A 21,500-nucleotide genomic window follows, 5' to 3' on the forward strand; every position below is an offset into this window, starting at 1 on the left:
ATTCTTGAGCTGTCAGTTCAGCCTTTGGTTTCTGAATCATTTCATGGCATTAATCCAGAGCTTCAGTTACGCTGAAAAAAAAACATTGACCACTGCAAAAGTGGGTGGAAAAACATCATTCAGCAGTCAGCTGGGTATATCTGCTGAAAGTATGTCTGTAATTTTGTGAAGGAGATGGTGTTACTAAGAACAGATTGGTTTCTGAGACTGCCTTGAACCCAGCCAGCTGTAGTTAAACCCTCAAAGGCTGACAAAGTGCATTCCTAATTATGTCAGTGGAGTGAACAGCTAGATAAAGTTACCTCTTTTGAGTCTATTGGTGATGAGTTTCCATCTCTGAGATAGATTTTGTATTTCATCCAAACCAAAGGGGATCTCAGGCTGTGCAACAACAAGAATGACCCAAACGCTGACATGATACGTCTGTGGGGCTGCCCTAAAACCCACAGATCGCCCTATCCCATGACTTCACTGGACATAGCAGTAGTGATAACATTTAATAAGCAACTTTGAAGACTTTTAATAAATTTAAAATTAGGACAGCATTTGCCTTTGAAGTTAAGAACAGAAATTTGCACCAGATACCAGAAACAGAAAAGAAAATAATAGAAAATAAAGGGGGAAGAGTATTTCTGGTATCTTTAGACAAAACACACATTTATGGCTTTGGCCATCTTCACAGGGTCTTAAAACATTCACTGACGTCAGTATACTTATGCAATTGGCATAGCTGAAGATAATAAGCTCGGTATTTATTTTTCTGTACTTTTCTATGATCTGTATTTAGTTAAAAACTTAATACCACTTTTCTATCATTTCTAACTACCTATAAAATGAGTAATGCCCAGTAATGTGGTTATAGCAGACCAAATTCATCATCTTCTGAAGATCACTTGAACGCAATGAGTAGGTCTCAGGGATAAACAATGAACAACACATGTACAGTGACAGCAGTGACATATTCTCACAGAAAGGGAGAAAACTTCTTAATCTTTAATATCAATTTTACATTTGATGAAAAGAGTTTGGTCATTTTGCAAGACTGCTGCATTTTAAGTATTGGAGACATAACGAAAAATCCTGTTTGCTTAAGCTAACATTTCTGCCACCATTGCCCTTTCTCACACTTAAACCATGCTACCTAAAGCCAGAGAGACAATACAGTGCTCTATACATGACACCTGGAAAATCCTGTTTAGAGTTAGGTGGTGTGATGGGCCAATCAGATAAGTCACATCTGTAGAGAGGATATGTTTGGTTTAACTGTTGAACTGTAGAGGCTGTAGAGTTGAATCTTTGGGGTAATTTACATCTCACCACAATTAAGGTCAGATTAAAACTGCTGGTGACAGTAGGCTTTGGGCTTGCCTCTAAAGATCTATGTGTCCTGTGTCAGTACCCTGCAACCAACTGTATCTTTGATACATGTTGAAGTACTCCTTTTTGGTCACTTATCCTATTGACTCTATTCTCTTGTTTAGAAACTCTTAAACTCCATATGGGTATGAATCAGTTATTGAATTTCTCTGTATTTACATTTCTATTGAATCCACTTTGTGAATTTATTGGACTTTGATAAAAAACAATAAAGTTAGCCAAAAGCTACTGAACTACACAGAAAAGATAATTGAGTGGGACAATTCTGTAACAGTCACTCATGATGGAAAAATTTAGCAAGTTCAGTGAGATATTTTTCCCTTTAGATTCATCACAGTCACTTTTTTGGATTGCCCTCAGAGAAATATACTTACAAATGGAAATATTATCACGAGTTAGCACTGGACCCCAAAATCCAAACAAAACAATGAAGCAACACAGACTTTCCTTCCTATTCTGATTGCATCACTGGAACCACTGAAAAATAAAGGGATTTTGTTTGAAAAAACTTCCTTCTGTGTTTTTTACAGTGCTGTGTGTCTGCATTCCTGTTCATTTGTATGCTTGATTAGCTGAAATCAAATACAATGAAGCAGATCTCCAAGCAGCTATAAAAACTCCAAGTGAGCAATACTAACAGCAAAAAAATATTCTGCGTTGCAATGTTCATAGGAATTGCTGTGCAGAAAGCAGAAGAGCTGACTCAAAATCATGTATGTGGTTTTTCCTTCATCTTATTTTGTCATTATGTGTCTGCTCAGAAGTTTGCTCTTTAGTAGACTTCAAATAGCCTTGTAAACAGGTAACAAAGGACGTACTGTTTGTGTCTCTGCCTCATGCACAGCAATCCTCTGGCCGGCAGCTGGAAAGAAACAGATAAATTTTAAGGAATTCTGTAAGTACGAAACTATGGGATTTTTTTTCCTCTGCTGGTGACATTCTATGTGCTTTTGGTACTAGTTTTGACTTTTGATGAGTTGGTTTTCTGTGGTTTTGGAATAATTCCTGTGGATTTTAAGAATGGGGAAGGTATTTTGGTCTTTGCAATTGATGTTGCACCTTCTAGAGATGAATCATTGAATTGATTCTGATTATAGACATCAATTCAAATGAATGTAAATATATAGAGATATAATTTTAGGTGCCTGAGATAAAAAGATTGGTGGAGATTTATGTCATCCTATCTGTATTTTCAGAATGCGTAGCTTATGTAAAGATAAAATTAACTAGTACAGCACAAATCAGAACCCTAACCAAGAAAACTTCCAATCATCAAAAGAACCTAAAAGAATTCAGAAGAAAACTCAAAATTTGAGGATAAAGTGGCAATTAGTTAAGGAAATTAGAAGTACATAAGTAAAAAAGAAGCTGTACCTAAATCTACTTTAATGACAACCTTGCTTTGATGTAAATGCCTTTTCTACGCAAATGGGGTTTTTTTTTGCATTTGCCTTGCTGTCGACAAAAACTTAGCGAGTCACTGTTTGAAAATGAGAAATGTTTGACAGCATTGGAAGAGATCTTGCTGAGTAGATACACTTTTCCATTACTAAGTAGTAAAGTGAAAGACAGATTAAAACCATGATGAAAGTAGATGAAAGATCATGCAAAATTCTTTAGCTGAAGCTTATTCTTGAATTCAGTGTTTTGTTTTGATGTGGTGCTTTATTTAAATTACTGATTTAATCATACACTTGTTGAAATCAAAGCTGTTGAAAAGTTCTCTGATTGGATTATGTGGAAAAGAAAGTTGGTGACTAGAATATTGAATAGGGATTGTTGAAATTGCTACTCAGAACTAAACAAGTAACTGAAACAGGCTGATGTCACTAGGCGTTTCCCCAAAGGAAGAAAATACACGTTTATACCAGATATGACGGGAGAAGTTGTTTGAAAGGTCAAGTCTGTACATTTCTGCGATGCAACCCTTGAAATGCCTAAGATCAAATGATATACTACACTGTATTTGAGTTTTGACTGCTATCCTATACAATATGTAAATAGGAAAGTCCTGCTTCCTCGGGAATTACGATAAGAGAGTAGGTTCTTAGTTAGCTGTGACCTCATGCTACGATCCAATGTTTGCCTCACAGAAATGAAATTAGTTTATTTGGCATGAAAAAAGCAATCAGATAATATCTGGAGTAGAAAGCCTTGACTTATACACTGGTACTGTCTGTACCATAGGAGGTTTTATGGTTTTCTGTATTTCTAAGTACTTCAAACACTTTTTGATGGATGGGCTGATTTAACCCTAATAACAAGACAAATGAGAGCAGCTCTATGGCTTCTCTGAGTTGCTGTAGTTGTCTAATTTTCACTGGACGCAAACTTTATCATAAACCTATTCTTAATAGCACTTGCCCTGTGTTTCCTCCAGTGTTTGCTGACCCTGATTCGCACATTATTATTATTATTAATATTCTGTTTCAAATAGAAATGTTCTGTATAAAATTTTTGACAAAAATTTGTCACAGATAGACACCTGGGGGAATTAGTTGCATTGTCCAGTTGCTTATGAAGAACAAACTCAGACAACTTCTAAGCTTGACTGCAGGATGGGCCTGAGGGTGCTTTGGGGCTCTCCTGATCCATTTCCCAGCTCACATCATTGCCTCAATGTCACACTGAAGCCAGAGAAATTTCCCTGACAGTTTTCACAGCTGTAGTTCTGTGGTGGATGTGTGGACAGAAAGTGTAGGAAAACCAAACAAAATACCTACCCACACACTCCTGTACCTCCTGAAGCTGTGAAAACTGCACCTATGTGAACATTTTCTGGAGGAAACTTTAGAGGACTAGGCAGTTCACAAATGTAAAATGACTTAGTTTCAGTTTGTTCCTTGTTTGATCAAAAGTTATTGTAAAATTCCAACCAGGCTCATAGGTACTTTTCTGGTAGTCAGCTATGTCCAAACTACTTTCATTCCCTCCTAGTCTATGAGGACTCAGAATCACAATAAAGTTGCAATGACAAAATAAGCTGCGACTTACACTGTGAGCTTTTATAACTGTTTGGGAACCTGCTCTTAGCCTGTGGCAAATAAAAAGGAACTTTACTGGGCTTTTACTTCTTTCATGGTAGAATTACTCTGAATTATGCTGCATTTGCCATGGACTAAACTTTAACATGACAGATAACATAGCTTGGTTGTCAACCAGGAACTTTTCCAGCAGTAGAAATAATATTTTTTTCTTAATTCTTAAAATTATATTCATCTGAAACTCCTTTCCCTGGACCAAAAGAACTCCATAACTACACCTAAGAAAGAAATTTTCTTGGATGATACATAGATTTAAAATAAAGGTGCGTTAGTGCTTCCTCCTGTTTCCACCACCGACTTCTGACACAGGAAAATCCATGTTTCTTAAAAGTTCCAGGCCAGGGTAGTCATCTGTCAGCTTCTTAAATAACAACAGAGCATCAGACATCCTCACTAAAATTATAATGGAGTGAAGTTTAATTTACATTGGCCAATTCATTGGGATTATCATTTATCAGTGCAGGACCCACAGCACGAATAACTTTGAGAAAGAAAGCTCTTTGAGAACATGTGTTAAGTTCATCTAGAATTTCTCTCCAAGGCCAGGGGAAGATTAATGCTGTCATGGAAGCAAAGGCCTGGCGCCTCTGTCAGCTCCTTTTCCAGTTCCCTGAATGCTAAAATGATCACAGAAATTTCCTCTTAAGTCTCACTGTACAACCCACATGCATGCACAGCTCCAACAAAATGATGGCTTCAGCCTGCACAGAAGTACACCTAACCTGCCTGGGAGCCAGCTGGCTTGCCCTAATCCAGGCTCTGAGGCTCAGACTCGAGCCCAGATTGCTCTGTCTTGAGAGTCAGCAGCGTAGAGAGAGGTAGAGGCACGTGTTTCACCTCGGCTTTGTGTAGGAAAGTGTCTCCAGCTAGAATAGCTTCCAGTCAGGCAGCGCTCAGTTTCAAAAACATCCATGTAAAAGCTGGCATCTGCACAAATCACAGGTCTGAGGAAGTTCTGGAGATAGTTGTAAATGTGCTGTAAAGGAAAAAGTGGAAAGCCAGGAGCTTATTTAAAAAAAAAAAACAACAAAGCAGCAACTAGAGTTTGATTTTCTTCCCACTGCCTTCTGGCAGGTGACCTCAGTGGATGTATGAGTGCTGAGCACCACTCCAGTTCAGTTTGAGCCCAGTTTATAAACAGGCAGAGAGCTGTCTGTCATTGTTACCGCTCAGCCATCCTATTTGCCACTATCCCCCAAAAAATCTCAAGGCATTGCAGTAACCTCTGACGCAGGTACATTTGGAGAGCTCATTAGAGGACAGTCAGCATTTTCCTTCTTTCAGCAGTTCCAAACTCCCGATGGTTCTTGTCCAAGCACTGCTGATTTAAGTTTAAGGTAAAATCAAGCCGCAGCTTTCCCAGCTCTTGTTTTACCTCTGTACTTGTGAAAAGGTGATAAGGGGCACTTTCAGTACATTGCCCTCCTCTCCTGGTACACATGGATTGTTTTATAGAAAAGGTAAAGCAAGCAAGGGGAAAAAAGGACAGAATGCAAACCAAATAGCTTATTAATATGGCATAGCTAACATAATGCCATCTGTTTTATGTTTGGTCCCTATTTGGAGCTTGATCCTGCCGGGTACTTAGTGCTCAGACTATTCCCTAGGGCACTCTCCAAAGCACACTTAACCTTTAAGTGCTTTACTGGATCATGGCCAATGTGCTGAGCACCTCAAAGGAATCAGACCTTGCTTAATTTTTCAGGTTTGTAGAAAAACACTCTTTCCAGCTCTGAGCCCTGGCACTTCTGAGATTTTTCCTTCTCCACTCTATTCCAACCCCCATATTTTTTATTCTGAATAGTCAGTGCCAAGCAGGATTAGGCCACTGGTTCCCCACTGTGGAAACTCCAGTAGAGATCACTGGCCTCTGAGGAAACTCCAGGGGACAATATTTTTGCTTGAGCTGAGATCCTTCTTAGAGTTATTCTAAACTCCTTTTGCTCAACCTGTGAAAAAGAAAAACTTCAGCTATAGAGTAGAAGGGAGAGTGTGTAATAAATTCTCAGGCATAGTCAGCATATGTTCCAAAGGGGCAATAAGCTGTTAAATCAAATCAAAGAAATCCCTGGTAAACCAGGATTCGTGGTGTGTCTGACAGCATACACTACATGAAATATTTCAAGTCAATAACTTTGAACGTGGCTGTCAATATGATGTGCAACCTCCGTGCACTCAACTTCCATCTCTTTCCAATAGTGAATCTTTGCAAAGAGTTGCTGTAAATTACAATTCCTAAGCAAATTTTCAAATTTTATAGCCAAATTTTATACAGTCTGAAGACTGTAGTGAGAAAAGGGATGGTGAAGCAAGCAGAGTCATAGCAAATCTACTGAAGGTTTTAGTTTCAGGGTCAGGCTGTGTAATTCCCTTATCAGCTGATTATTAATGCTTTAAAAATCCCGGAGGTGTATAGACATACATGTTATGATCTCTCCTGTGCTCCATATGCATTTGTGCATCCATGGGGGGGTGGGGTGTGTGCATGTGCACAGGGTGTGTTTGTCACCTGCGGTTGATCAGCTGTGGTGCCGAAGTGCAGGCACCCAGCTTTTTAGCCCTGTGGAAAACAATACTCTCCAGGAATACCAGTTCGGCTCACCTACCCCCTGCTGACTTTCCATTTCCCCCACAACAAATTTTTACCAGCACTGCAAACCTCCAACTGTCTTCAAATAGCTGCTATATTCTCAAAACAGCCAGCCAGAAAGAAAAACAAAGATAAAGGAAATATTAACCTCTTTGTCTCGTTTATAAAATTGGCCTGGGGCCTGAAAAAGACAAAGTAGAGTTCTGGATCATTGATTAGATTATGACCTTGTATATCCCCACATATGTCCATACCCTTTGAGTCTAGAAATCATTTTTCACTGGAGCAGAGCACTATGCCTCATAGGGCCCAAGACAGCAGCTTTAAAATTGCCATGTAATTGAATGTGGGAAAGACTCTGACTTTTTGTTGTTATTGCTATGCTTTTCTTATATCCCTAACTTTCTGAGTTTATGTAGTAAGAAAGAAGCAATTCTGTCTCTGAAATGTAGCTGTTTTAGGGGTACAAAATGACATTTTCTGCCTAAACTGCAATCAGGACATAGATAGGGCTCTGCATGGGCAGAGGAGGGCTGCAGAGTCTTGATGGTAAACAGTAATTTTCAGTGTAGCTGGTACAAAGCACAGTGACCAGGAAACTTTTGCTTCTGACTCCCACCTCAGTGCATAATAACAATAGTAATCACAATAATAATAATAAAAATAATAACAACAAACATTTTCACAGCATACAGAAACAAATGCAGCAAGCACAGGTGGCCTAAACAGCAGACTGAAATTTCATGAGCATGTTCTGTAAACAGACCATGCTGGAGCTGGTCCAGAATACTAGAAGCAGCACGACAGCCCTACCAAGAAATGGTCCCAGGGAATTTCTTAGCAGGTGTTTTGTACCCAAACCCCCAGCCAGATGTTGGTGGGGTAGGGGAGTAAGGGATGTCTTCATCAGATAGCACTTGTATGTGTCCTGTGTGGGTGACATCGTCAGATTTCACAGATTTTACAACCCATCGGACATAACCCACTGCTAAGTTAATAACTCATGTCTTGCACATAAGTTGCCCTCTCAGTTCTTACAGGGTCATGTGAAACACTTGTCCACCAGACCATCTGAAGAGCCCTGCCTGCGATTGCAACAGCTGGCAAAGGAGGCTCTTACTGTGTTGCCAGGAAAGCCTTTTTGAAACACCATCTCTTATCAAATATCTTGAATTTTCCCTTTCTCTGATCCAGAACTTTCCAGTAGTCATAATCAGCAATTTTCTTTTGTCTTGCCAATGCCAAAAACTCTACCAGTGAAACCACTGGTGCGGGGTCAGTACCAGCTGTTACGAAAAGAACAAGAAGCTGGAGAGCTTTGATGCAGGAGACAGTGTTGCAAAAGGAAATAACTGCCAGATATGATCTTGCAGGACTACATGAAACCTGCGACATTGTCATGTGGCTGGTGTCCTCTTTGAGTCTCCCAGCCGGGTTTGATCAAGTTTGAGGATTGGGAAATAAAAGTATATGGAAAGAGCAGGTGATGGCTAGCCCTGTAGAAATGCTCCTCTGTATATCTTTGTTCATGAAAACCATGGGTCTGGGTATATCTTGCTAGGACAGTGCTGTTGCAGCCAGAGATTTCTACATCTTGAGAAAAGCCTTGACCTTGAAAGAAAGCAGGAACCTCATTCAGGCTTCTGAGGGCATCTGCATTTGACAAGGGGTTTGTCCATTTCCCAAGCAGATACAAGTGCCTTGGAGGGTCTCTGTCTCCACTACCTTCAGCCATTAAGACCTGCACAAGAAAGGCAAAACACCACTTTCAGCAGTAAAAGTGATGGTCTTGGTTCCTTAGGTGGCATGGACATGATTTTGGCTGCACCGGGCAGGCCAAGTGCTGAGCATGATGGGCTCTAAGTCTCTGAGTTGAAGCCAGGCAAGGGAGATCTGTGGCCTCAGCTACTGTCACTCTCTTACCATACCTGTGGCATGGTAAATAGCACTGCATTTACTTTTAAGGGGAGGTTGCTGCCTTTTTTTTTTTTTTTAAAACCTCTTGCTAATATTTTTAGTTTTCTTGCATTTTTATTTTTTATCTAGAAATATCTGTGATGATTCACAGTGGAGTGGATAATATGGATTCCCTCTTTTAAACTTGCTATTAGAAGTTTGTTTTCTCCTACCCTCTATTTCACTGCATTGTTCAAGACAAGCACCCCAAATTCTGCTTGACTGCCAAGCCCAGTTCTGCTTTCATGTCAAATAATTACAAAATTTTAGACTAACCTAATATTTACATTATACATGGTAATTAGATATGTCTTTGACTTATGTATGTTTCTGTTTAAAAGACTGAACTGAGGAGATGGGCCATTTGTAATGCATTGAGCATATTCAGAGTCATTACGTAAAGAAAGTAAAAATGTCTTTATTCCTTTGTCTATTTGTGTCCAATAGAATTTTCAGATGTAATGCCTATTTAGTTAGGGTTTTTTTAAAGTCCTTTTACTGGAACAAATTTCATGATTTACAGTCCTGCTCAAGTAATATTGTTGATTAAATTAGCATTACCTAATGAGCGAAACTAGTAAGGTATCTTAGGTAACTTATCTAAGGTTCAAATTAAAACCACACCTTTAAGGAGAAGTGAATTGGTTGGCAGACCACTAGAAATGTGGTAGAAACTTACTCCAGTTCTTAAAATAAAATCTACTGGCCAAATGTGAATCTGGCAGTTACCTTAAAAGTCACATTTGTGAAGAACATCTGTTAATACAAAAATATCTCTGATACATTACAGTGGTTTAGCTGTAGTTTAGAAGTACTTGGTTAACATCTAAGGCAGGAGGAAGAGTAAATGTCTTACATTTGGCAATCAGTAAGCCAGGGCTTTTACCCATTGCTTGGCTTTGTTTGGGTTTAGACAATGTTCCTCTGTTTTTGCTCAAGCTGCAGTAATACTTCAGGCCTTGATGTCATGCATTCTGTGTTTTCTATACTCTTTATAATAATCTTTGAACCCGCAGCCCACATCATATGTTATGAATATTCTTGTTTTGGAGAGGCAGACAATCATGTTAAACTGCAGAAATCCTGCCCCTAACACTTCCCTGTGCATCAAAGACGTGCAGCAGCATCAAGCAGAAGACGTTGCAGAAAGTCAAGTTTGAAAGATGGTTTGGAATGAGAGAAAGAAAAATGGGGAAGGATTAGCAAAAAAGATTGCTTTTAAGGATCAGAATTTCACTGCTTTTGAGGGGTGATTCAAACTATACCCAGAAAAGCCTCTTCAAGGCAACACCTGGTTCAGAGAGTAAGCATGACTGGAACTCATGGCTGAGGGTTCGAAGATGGTTGGCAGTTGGAACTAGATGTTCTTTAAGGTCCCTTCTAACACAAAATATTCTATGATTCTGTTATCAGGCTGTTGTTGCAGAGGAGCAAAAGCCAGAAGTTGGTCCTGGCGAAAGTAGCATTAGAGACAATCAGCTCAGGTCCTTCTTTCCAGGTGAAAATAATCAGCAATATTAGCAAGTAATTATTTTCTTCATCTTCTTTCCATGTGACTGATAGTGCTTGTTATTCATGTCCTCCTCAGTCAGTGATTCTTCTTTCATATTGCCATCTTTTTATTCTTGGCCTTCTTCATTTAGTTTTGAAAGAAATTATGGCTCTAAAGGACCCTAAGTGGCTTCCTTAGGGAATTGTACTGTAAATCTTTGGGATTAGGATAACTAAATAACAGCTTGTCTATGATATAATGCAAGAAGCAATACAGGCTTTTTTTGGAGGGTCTAATAGGAGAATATTGTCAAAAGTCAACTTTGGCAATTTGACTGAAAATAAAGGGAACAAATAGTGTCCAAAGATCAAAGAGCCACCTGAGAAAAACTTCACAAATCCGGCACACACACAGCTCCACACGCTGTTTCCAGTGTACATATGGCCATGTCGCAATGGGCACTGGAAAACAAGCTCAGTCCCTTCCTGCTAATTTACCGGTGGAGGAGGGCTTTCTTTCCACGAGGCAAGTTCATTTGTCAAGGTGACCTTCGCAGCTGACACCAAGCGTTCCTGCAGATAAAGAATGCTGTCTCAGCGTATTTCTGAAGCCCAGCTCAGCGGTCTGCCATGGGGCTCCTGCAAGGAGGCACAGGGGCTCTGCCAAACAAAACCCTTCCTGCAGGCATTGCAAGGGTTTCTCTGTTCCTCAGCTTTCATAGATCATCGCTGCACATTTTGCAATCCTTCTTTTGTCATGCTCTGTAAACCCTCTTCTCTTGCCTGACTGGTTTTATGTCTAAATGGTCTTGAGGTTAAATATTTTCTTTTGAAAAAACCCTCTTCTGTAAATTAGTGGTCTTCTAGGCAGAGCTAAGACCACAAATTAAATCTTAATCGATCATGGATGTAGGTAGTACATTTCACAGATCCTCCGCCGAAGCCCAGACAGCAGAAGCAGATCTTCAGAGATCTCTGAAGAGGTTTTATCTTCCATGTCATCTGAGGAGGTGATGTCAAGGCTGGACTGCTTGGCCATGAGTGACTATTTTCTTCCTATCTACATAGTTGCTTTCAAATACATCACTTATTAGACTTTAGGATATTGCCATTTTTATACCACAAAAACCAAGCCAGATTTGGAGCATGTGTGCTAAATGTATCCCAGTGTTAATGTAAAATCCGGCTTGGAGAAGAGCCTCTGGTTTTTGCTCACTACAGCTGGAATAGATCAACATATAGAGACTCTGGAAATAGCAGTCATGTTTCAGAAGAAACCACCACATAGTTATGATCATGCCAGTTTAATTTCTGTGGAATAATTAATCCAGTGCTAATTATTCCAGTTCCTTCCTTGTAGTTTTATTTTCATGCCTGCCATATGACATCAGTTAGACAAGTCCTTAAAGCTATTCCCCAGCAGCAGTGACCTGTTAAAAAAGGAGACTGTATTCAGAAGTGGGACCAAAAAAAAGGGAACATTTCTTTTTCAAGGGAAAAAAAAAATTTGGATTGATCAGAACAATCTACAGAGCATGTTTTGAGTCAAGGAAAGAAACAGGCAAAAATTAGAAAAAGCTGAAACATTCCATTGCAACATCTTCTAAATGAACGGTTTTCTTTCTAATTTCTGTGGATTTAATTTTTAACAGAAAAGTAAAACAAATGCTTGAGATCAAACTGTTTATTATTTTTCTGAATTTCTATAGGAAAAGAAAATGGCTTAGTTTGAGATTAACTTTAAATGAAGACTTTGTTCAATTACTGGTTTGCCCAAAGCCCTGAAAAAAGATCAGTTATTTACATAGCTAATTGTTTATGACTGGTTATAACATTTAACATTAAAAAAAGAATAGTATGAAGCCATGTGTCAGTATTTATCAACTGCATGATATTCAGTTTATTGGCTGAAATATTTCATCATTATGTCCCACATGTGGAATTGCTTCAGAGTTACTTTTGTACAAACCATAAAACAGAATACTCAAATATGAATAAAGATACCAGGGCAGACAGATCTCTGTGTCATGCAAATCCCCACTGGCTTTGGAGAGACACCTGTGTATATAAGTTCATCACTGTTCATTTTTCATAGGACAGATGTGATCAAGGCTCACCACTGTGCTGATCCTGAAAGAATGTACAAAAAAAAAAATTATATTTAAATATATTTACACAGTTTAATGGCAAGACTTTTGACCTAAGGCTTATTTAAAAAGTAGTTAAAGAAAATACTGTATTTTTGGAGGTAAAATACGTTTAAGTGCAAAGACCTGCACTTAGAGGTAGAGGGTCACACTTGCCTTAATTTTACATGTACCCAGTGCCCAGTGAGCACTTCTCCACTTCCAGCATCTAATAGCTCTCTGGTGAGTCCCTCACTTTATGGACAGCAAGAGAGACTTCTCACCAGTAGGTGAGCTGAATTGCTCTTTGGACGTGACTTTCTTTCTGCTGGCTGTACTCAAAAGCCTGTGGCAAGCAGCATCCTAATTCACACATCCTGGTTCAACACTTCATGTTAAATGAGAGGATCCAGCTTTTACTGAAACACAGGGAGTGTTTTAATTGCTGACAGCAGCCAGAGGGAAGACACATTCATTGTGAAATGCTGCAAGTGAGCTGACCTCTGCATCTTCCTCTCCCTCTGCAACAGCATTTTTCTCTACCACACAGGCAGTGAGCTGCAAGAGATGTAGTTGAAAAATTCATATTTACAAAATGCAACCAAATGTCATCTTAATCTCTAGGAAAAACTACGTCACCGTTATTGAGGCTTGTATAAATTCCATCAGACAGTAACTTTGGGAAAAGGCAATCCAAAAACTATATTTATATGACTATTCTGACAAAGCCTAGAATGAGGTGAAAATAACTTACTTTTCTTCATACAGGAATAGTTCAAGGAGAGTAGTAGCAGGGGCAGTACATCACCACTAAAAAGAAGGAGAGGACATCCTTGACGGAAGCAGAGAGTGCAGTCTCAAAACTATTCAGCCTCGAGGTTGCCTCTGAATGTTTGTAGGAGGTAACACTGTAGAGGTGTTTAGTGGGGATGATATTGGATGAGCATCTTTACATTTGTAGCATGAACAGCCCCACAGTCCACTACCAAATTCCTGAGCCATGCTCACTCTTTCCTGCAGTTTGTCCTTTAAAGCATGACCTACCAGTCCCTAAACAGACATACAGACAGTGGTAAATTACCAGAAGTTTTCAAAATTTTCAAGGATCTATGCAGTCATAAAAGTTCACTAGAAGAAAGGTAGCATTAAGTCCTGTTTAAAACATAGAGCAAATTTGTCTTCAAGATTAACTGTAAAACCAAGCCACTTCTGGTTTTGCTCTTTTCAGCCCCTGAGGAAATCTGTGCCTGATTCAGGAAGTCCTTTCCCTTCTCTCTCCTTTGTTTCAGTCTTTTTTTTTTTTTCTCTCTCTGGTTAAATAACAGGCTTTCTTTTCCCTCTGGTAGGGAAAATTCTGCTGTAGGGTTTTAGCCATGTCTTTGGAGGAAGTGAAGGATGTTAAAATGCTTATAACCAGAAAGTCAGCTTTTCCTCCTGTATTTCAGGCTGGAGGAATGATGACAGGAATGCTGTAAATTTGACAGACCCATTTAAGCATTTCAATGCATAAACAAAGGTTTGAGGGAGGGAGTAAAGTTTGACCATCTCATATGTTTTCCATGCTCAAGAGTTATTTCTTAGGGCCCCTTTGACAGCGTTTACTGCCTGTGGTAGGGAACGTGTTGCACAGTGTGTTTTCTCATCCCCCAGCTGCAGCTCAAAACCGTCCCTGAATATCACAGCTTTATCGATCTTGTGGCCACAACCCAGTTCTGGGCCACAGTTCATACAAACCTGGTGAATGTTTTTTTCAGTATTCATCTAGATCCCCCACTGGTTATCCCACTGTAAGAAAAGCAAGGAAGACTTCCCCATAAATACTTGATTTCTTAACAGCTGTCTCCTTCCTCACTGGCATTGCACACTATGCTTCTCTTATGGGTAGAGCAGCCATCTCCATGCAGAAAGAGCTCCTCATTAATTTGCATCTGGCCATTTATGATTTTTTGCATTATGCTATTGGCAGTGTCTCATTTCTCTTTAGAAGAAAACAGATAGACTGGTTCAGTCTTTTTCTGAGCCACCCCACAGGGACTCTCCTGAATTACAGTGCAGCTTAGTGCTGATTACTTTTTTATTTCTCCTCTTAGGAAACGGATAAAAGGTTTAAGTTCTGACACAAACAGGAAAACATGCTAAGAGGATTTATCCTGAACGCATCTGCTCTTTAAATAGTGATGGAGCAGTGTCAGTTTCCCAGAAGGGCCAGAAGCTCCACCACTCTTTGTTCCTGCAGCCCTTGTATGACTAGAGGCAGAATACCCTATCACAGGCTGTTAGATAACTCCCAGAATATGCAATCATAGGCTGAGGAGGGACTGACTGCCACTAGAAGCATGAAGAAGTTGTGTTTAAGAAGGGCTCTGCTCTGCTTCTTTAAGGATAACACCAAGCCTCTATTCTGCTCCGAGGTAAGACTTCGTAAAATTTACTAAATCAGTGACTTCTCAGCCTTCCAGCCCTTGTTCCCTCCCTCTCGTTTCCTTAAACAGGGAGCAACAGGAGGGGGAGCAAGCTGTCAAAGTTATCACTAGTGGAATTTTCCAGCTTTACCAGGCAGGAAAGAGGGGACAAAAAAAATGACCCACTGTAGAAAAACAACTGAACACAGTGCAAGCATAGGCAACTTCAGGGTGGGCATATGCATGGTTTACATTGACTAAAGCTGTATGAAAATATGTCTCAAGAATCTATTAACATCAACTCTTTTAGGGTTTTATTAATAAGGTGTGCTTCTGGAAAGTTATACTTTGTTATAATGCAATGTTTTTCTCACCAATTATTCTGCGTAAAAATGTGTTCCACTGGAATAATATTCCAGAGGGAGAAAAATCTTTACTTCAAATTGGATTATTCACAATTTTTCCCATTTTTCCTTTCATTTGATTAGCGGTCAAAAATTTGTCTTTTTCAATTTTTGCCTTCTGATCATATGGATGTTTATGGCAATTACATGTATTTCAGCTCAGTGTCATGGCCAGACTCTAGCATGCACAAGTAGAGCTTTATACAAATCTAGCTGTATGGAAAGCAGAAACTTAGGACTTACTCCATGGGAGGAAAGCCAGGTCTGACAATTTAAGTGATGCATTCATCAAGATTACAGGGCTAAATTATCTAAAGGGCTTCTACATTCACAAAGACATTATCCTAATCCTCGTTTTTCAAATTTCATTCAAATCTGGCTTGGTCCTGTCCGTTTTGCAGACAGGGATTTGCAGGTAGTGTGGGCTCTTTCTAATGGCTACTTTCAATTTGAAAGTGCTTATAACGTAATTAGGTAAAAAAAAACAGGGTAGCAAGGGACTGGTGGGGAACAGCAGCTAAAACTGTTTACCCAGTGATGAAAACTGGAGACATTCAAGGGAGCTGGAAACTAGGACTTGACCCCATAGTTCTGAGGAAACTGGAAGCAAGTTTATGTAGTCTAAATAAATGAAAACAATAGACCATCAACCTAGCACTCAAAACAGGCTCTCTCATCCATTGCAGAGGGATTCCAGGGGATTTCTCTCCTGCTGGCTGGCTGGCATGATGCTTACAGCTCTGCACCTCCAGAATAAACACCAGGAGTGTTTGGGGAGTTTCTTTTAGCTGTTCTTGCTCTGTGACAGTTTGCACACACTGAAATGGCCAGCTCAACCTTTCCGGTTCCAAAGTCCCCCTGCAGCAAAACATTATGAGCTGGGGTCATGACCATCAGCAGAAAGAATACTCCTTGCCTTGGGGAAAACTTTCCAAGGGTTTCTTACCCTCTTATTCCCTCTGTAGGGGCAGCATGAGGCCTATTCTGGGGATCAAAGGGAAGTCTGAAATGGCATGAGATGCTGCAGAGCAGCAAAAAATGATGATCGTGGGCCAAATTATAAGTACATAATAGATTTTAATTGACTTTGATCAGGATGAAAGAGCAACTACTTTCTTTTTCCCTTGTCAAACATGAAGTCTCACTGAAAGGAAGTCTAGGCAGCTAATATCCCTGGAGATTGGCTTTTGCTCTCTGGATTCTTGATTGATTAGTTTAGAAAAGATAATCGAATCAGTGGGATTACTAAGAACTCTACTAGAGAGTTGTACTCTTAGCAACAATAGAGTTTCTTTGGTAAATACAATGTCATTACAAGTCCCAGCTATGTTCTGTCGGAATGGGAGGTAAGGCTTACTGGCATAAATGATTGTCCAAGCTACTTTTTCTGGTTTTGTGACTCTTTTTTCATATGAATGGAAGAATTCTGAGGGATCTCCCATCACTGGGTTTTCTCCTGTTTGATCACCTATACATGCCATGAAAAGGCAGCTCACACTGGGATATTAGGGCTTTTTCTGGCAGGGCTTTACAGTAAAATTAAAAGTGATTCCTAATTCAGAAATCTCTGCATGGCACACAAGTGTAGAGCTGTCTAGTGTTGATACTGGTCTAAGATGATGATCAAATTCTAATGAAATTAACTTAGCATCTCTAAGAAATACTGTATTTTCTTCAACTCCTTTAATTACTTCTTACGAGAAAGTCTCTTCAAATGCATTATTTTGAAAAACCTTAGGTGGTGAGTGGTGCGTAAGTTATGCATAATGATATGGCAGCCTCTTAATTTGACAGATCTTTCTCCCACCCAAATGATTCCAACTTCTTTGAATAAAATCTGTTCCATTTCTTATCTTGAATTACACTTTCATTAAGCAACCAATTGATGTTGATCCCCTGGTTCACGTTGTATAAAACATTCCATTTTATGTGTTATCTAGACTTTTTCACAAAGGCTTTTAGGAGATTACTAAAATGTTCCTTCCCCTTGTTCCCATCTTTGTTGTGCATTCATACATATATTTATATGTGTGCATGAATCCATACAAATGTATAGTAACATTCCCCCTTAGGATATTGTACATGTATATCATAAAGGAAAAGGAGATTAACGGTAGAATACAATACAAATAGGCTGACTTTATGGCAGTCTTGCAGAAACTCCTGCCAACCAAAAGAGTAAATAACAGCTGTGTTAGTCAAGGCCAAATTCAAAAGATAAGACTTGAATTTAGGTTGTCAAAGTCCCAGAAAACTGGGCAAGCTTAATGCTCACAAAAAAAAAGAACTCCGAAGACAAAGAGTGTAATGGTATGCAATTAAGTTGAAGACAAATTTTCAAAAATGCTTCTGTGACTTAAAAGCCTAAGTCAAAATTGACTTTGAGAGCAGGAGCATTTACTCCCTATAAGTCCACAGGGTTTGTGAATCCTTTAGTCTTTCCTGAAAATAGGGGTTAGGTGGCTGCCCTCCTTCATCCCTTTTGGAGGCATAACCTGTAGTCACCTGAGAGTCCAAAAAATATGCTGGTCCATGCAGTGACTGAATGCCAGCAGGGATACCAACTCAAACCAAAGAACTAGAGATACAAGCATGATTATTCCCTGGTTTTACTGGAAAGCCGTATATCATCTGGTTTGGATTAAACTCTGAAGATGTGTTATCCTGTTCAAGATCCTATGGAAGCATTTTGAATCAATTGTAACTGACGTAAATATAGCCTTTGCCTGGAAATCTTCCAGAGAGAGAGAGAGAGAGCTGCAGCAGTTCGGCCCAGATGCATTATATCAAAAGCATGGATAAGTAATTTGGTGTCCTCATGGGAAGGATTGCATTACAGTTTCACAACATTCATAAAGTGCCTGCACAGTGATGGATCTAATACAATCATTAAAAGATGGATGAACGCCTGGTGAATCTTCACCTCCTGTCATGGATCACCGCTCTTATCTAGGCATGTGTGGGAAGAGGAGTGTGAACCCACAGTGACAGAGGGCTCAACAACAGCTTAGTCGTACTCCTTTGACATGAGCACGTGAGCTTCCGAACTTGATTTACTGTGTTTGCATAGCAATATTAATTACTTTTTAGTGGTTATCTAGCCAGGAATATATACAGAGCTGAAAAAGCTCAGGTAGAAACTTCAGCCAAGCTCAGTAGGACATCCAGAAGTTTAGCAGTCCTTTTACTCACAGTGTACCATAGCTTTATGCCATGAACTAGCTGTTGTGTTTTTAACCCTCTTCTGTGGCAAAACATCTGAGTGATTTTGGAGATCTCACTTCACTTGCCTCCATAAATCTTATTTGATATCTCTGTGGTTGCAATATGATGAATTAGTTCTTGCCCATATAATTAGTTGATGCTACAGGGAGGGGTTGGGGTGGTTTTGGTAGTTACCAAATTCTTGGTTCTGCAGTTATTATCCACTGCATGATGATTTGATATCTGAGAGGCAATTGTCCCAAGTCCTCTTTCCATTGTCCCAGTACAACTCAGAAGAGCTTAGAACAAGCCAGAACAAATCGGTAAATGTCAAAACAACCAAGAGTAATCCCTTCTTGCAATACATGATGTCTACAAAAGGTGCTGAGAAGCTTTCTAGTGTGGTTCTGCTTCTCAGGAGAACATGAACAGGCATTTTGTGCCTATGTTAAGATGCTTCAAGGAAAGATAATATTGTCTATGTCATTTGAGTCTTGCAGTCTTCCATACAACAAGAGCTCATTTTCCTCAGAGATTTCCAAGAGCTATATCTAACTCCTCCAGCATCAATATTAAGAAAGTCAAACATTCAACCCTATGCACAGGAGTCATTTGGCTGACTCCAGCAGGGCTGCTTGTAGGATTCAGAATTACTCACATCGCTGAGGTACTGAAGACAAAGGCATTGTGTTTTGTAAATATTAGTGGTCTCTGTAGCTGTAAGAGCTCTAAGACCTTCAGGAGCTGCAGTATATTTGAAAACTTAGCTTTGAAATATCTGGCATGCTGCAGCTTCCCTCAGAGTGCTGATGAATGATTTGAGACAAACCTCAAAAATCACATAAGCAGGAAAGAAAAAAGAGTTGAAAGAAAACTGAAAGCTCCTGTGCATCATGGACTAGTTTTCCCATTTAAAAGGTGATTTTTCTTATTCTGGTATTTGTCTTTTTTATGGGTTTTGTGAAGACATGTAGCTTAGTCCAACATTTCCAACTCTCACTGGAGTCCAAGTGGTTTTGAAGCATCACTGATTCATTTGACTGCTAACATAGAAAGGTCATGTTTTTCACAGTTTTTCACATAGTATAAACATTTGAACACAGATTAGAAAAACACCACTTAAAATGTAGGGTGTTGCATTCACAATTCCCATGAAGATGTTCCCTCTGTCTCTTTACTATAGGCCTAGAAATCATTTTAAGATCACAGAAAACCTTTTATACTCCATAGATCAGAATGATATAGCCAATGTATAAGAAAATGCATTGGGTAGCTTTTTTTTTTTTCTCTTCACCTCTTCATTCCTCTGTTGAAGACCTGAGAACATAATAAACTAAATTTGATTTTGTGGTCCACTATTTCCTCTGAAAACAGGAATTTCTGCTCTGTGATCTTCTACTTGGTGTTCCCTGTCTGTCTCCACCAAATTTTAGCCTACACTTTTCATTTTCAGCTCTGTTCTGTCATTTCTTATTGTAACATCTGCCATCATCTCACCATGACCTTTCATAGTACTGGTAATGCTACTAGATTCATCTGGCAACTCAAGAGGTTCTTGCCAACATGTTTCCATACTTACATTATAAATAAAAAATCTCTCGACCAATCTCCAGGAGGAGTCTTCTACCAGGTTTTGATTTAAATTTAGCTGTATGCTTATACAATTATGCTTGTATGCTTACTGATACCCTGAATGGGAGAGGTTATCAAATAATATACTGCAATTTAATTTTAAAGTGACTGAAACAGACTGAAATTTTGACTGAAAGAACGTAAGTGAATTAGCAAAAAATTAGTCGTTCATTGTTCCCAGCAAAAGTGTAGGTCAAAAACCTATTCTGATACAGTTTTCTTTTTAAAGCTTGAAGGTAAAATGTGCACCACATTAGAAAAACTTCCACTGGTTCAGCAGAGCTAAGAGGATTTACTTCTGTTAATATTACCTGGCTGTAAGGGATTTTTTAGTCGTAAATTTTTTTAGAACATAAAGTGCCTTGGTTGCTTTGACTGAGCTTTTTATAAATATTTAGAACTGAATGGAAAGAGGGGCTGATGGGTGACTTCTTTTGATAAGAATACGTGACAGTCAAACGCTGTTGGAGAAACGTGGGAATGCATCCACCAGCTGCAATTCCCATCCTGTGCCTTGTGTGTTTATGTTTGGTCCCCCTGTGCCACATTGGTATCACATGCTCCCTGCATAGAGAGCTCTTCTCCACTTCTCTCCTTGCTCCATCCCTATATGAATCTCTCACCCAGCGCTTGATTTATGGAAAATGGAAAAGGAAGGGAAGGAAGCAGGATTCAGAGACAGAGGGGATGGAAAGGGAGACAGACTTAGAGATGAGGCCTCACATTGCTTGAAGTCATTAAGAATAAAGTCACAGACTGTTCAGGGCATTGACAAGAGTTTCCATGCTGATGTACTTTCCATCAATTTTCTGCTGGTTTGTAACCATTTTTCTTCAGGTAAAAATAGGAGCATAGTGCTTTGAGATATTCTCCAAGATCCATCTACATTTCTTTATTCATTCACATTCTTTATCTACACTGCTTTTTAAGAAGTTTCATTAACAAAAGAACAGCCTATTCAGCAAATGTGGGACTCCTTCCAAAGTAACTCATACAATCTTTACCAATGTACTTGAGTGGTAAAAAATAGAATTATGCTCACATCTTGATTTTTATTTGGCTGCAGAACTTTCCAGAAAATCTTTCATTCCTTCTGACTGATTCAGTATAGGACAAAGTACAATACAGGATGAAAAATATAAACTGAGAGTTCAGAATTGCCAGACAACCAACCCAGAGCTGATGAGAAAAATTTATATGATGTACATTTGCTCATGAAATTTTTGTAATTTGTAATATCTTCATCTTCAACATTAGCAGTACCACAAAGAGGG

At 39.3% G+C, this 21,500-nt stretch overlaps 1 protein-coding gene across 3 annotated transcripts in view; it reads left to right on the top strand.

The window, feature by feature from the left end:
- The window catches only part of ARHGAP28 (Rho GTPase activating protein 28), a 723,491-nt gene that overhangs the window by 10,656 nt on the left and 691,335 nt on the right, over positions 1–21,500 (top strand). Inside the window, exon 1 of one of the 3 annotated variants that reach the window (XM_050306233.1) lies at positions 14,932–14,995. The exons of the other annotated variants lie outside the window; for them this stretch is intronic. The gene's annotated coding sequence lies outside the window, so the exon portion shown is untranslated. Of the gene's footprint in view, positions 1–14,931; positions 14,996–21,500 lie in introns of those variants that run through there. 3 annotated transcript variants of the gene reach the window in all.

This window comes from Myiozetetes cayanensis, unplaced genomic scaffold (genome assembly GCF_022539395.1).
Source record: "Myiozetetes cayanensis isolate MyiCay16 unplaced genomic scaffold, myiCay2020 scf1, whole genome shotgun sequence".
Taxonomy (NCBI): Eukaryota; Metazoa; Chordata; class Aves; order Passeriformes; family Tyrannidae; genus Myiozetetes; species Myiozetetes cayanensis.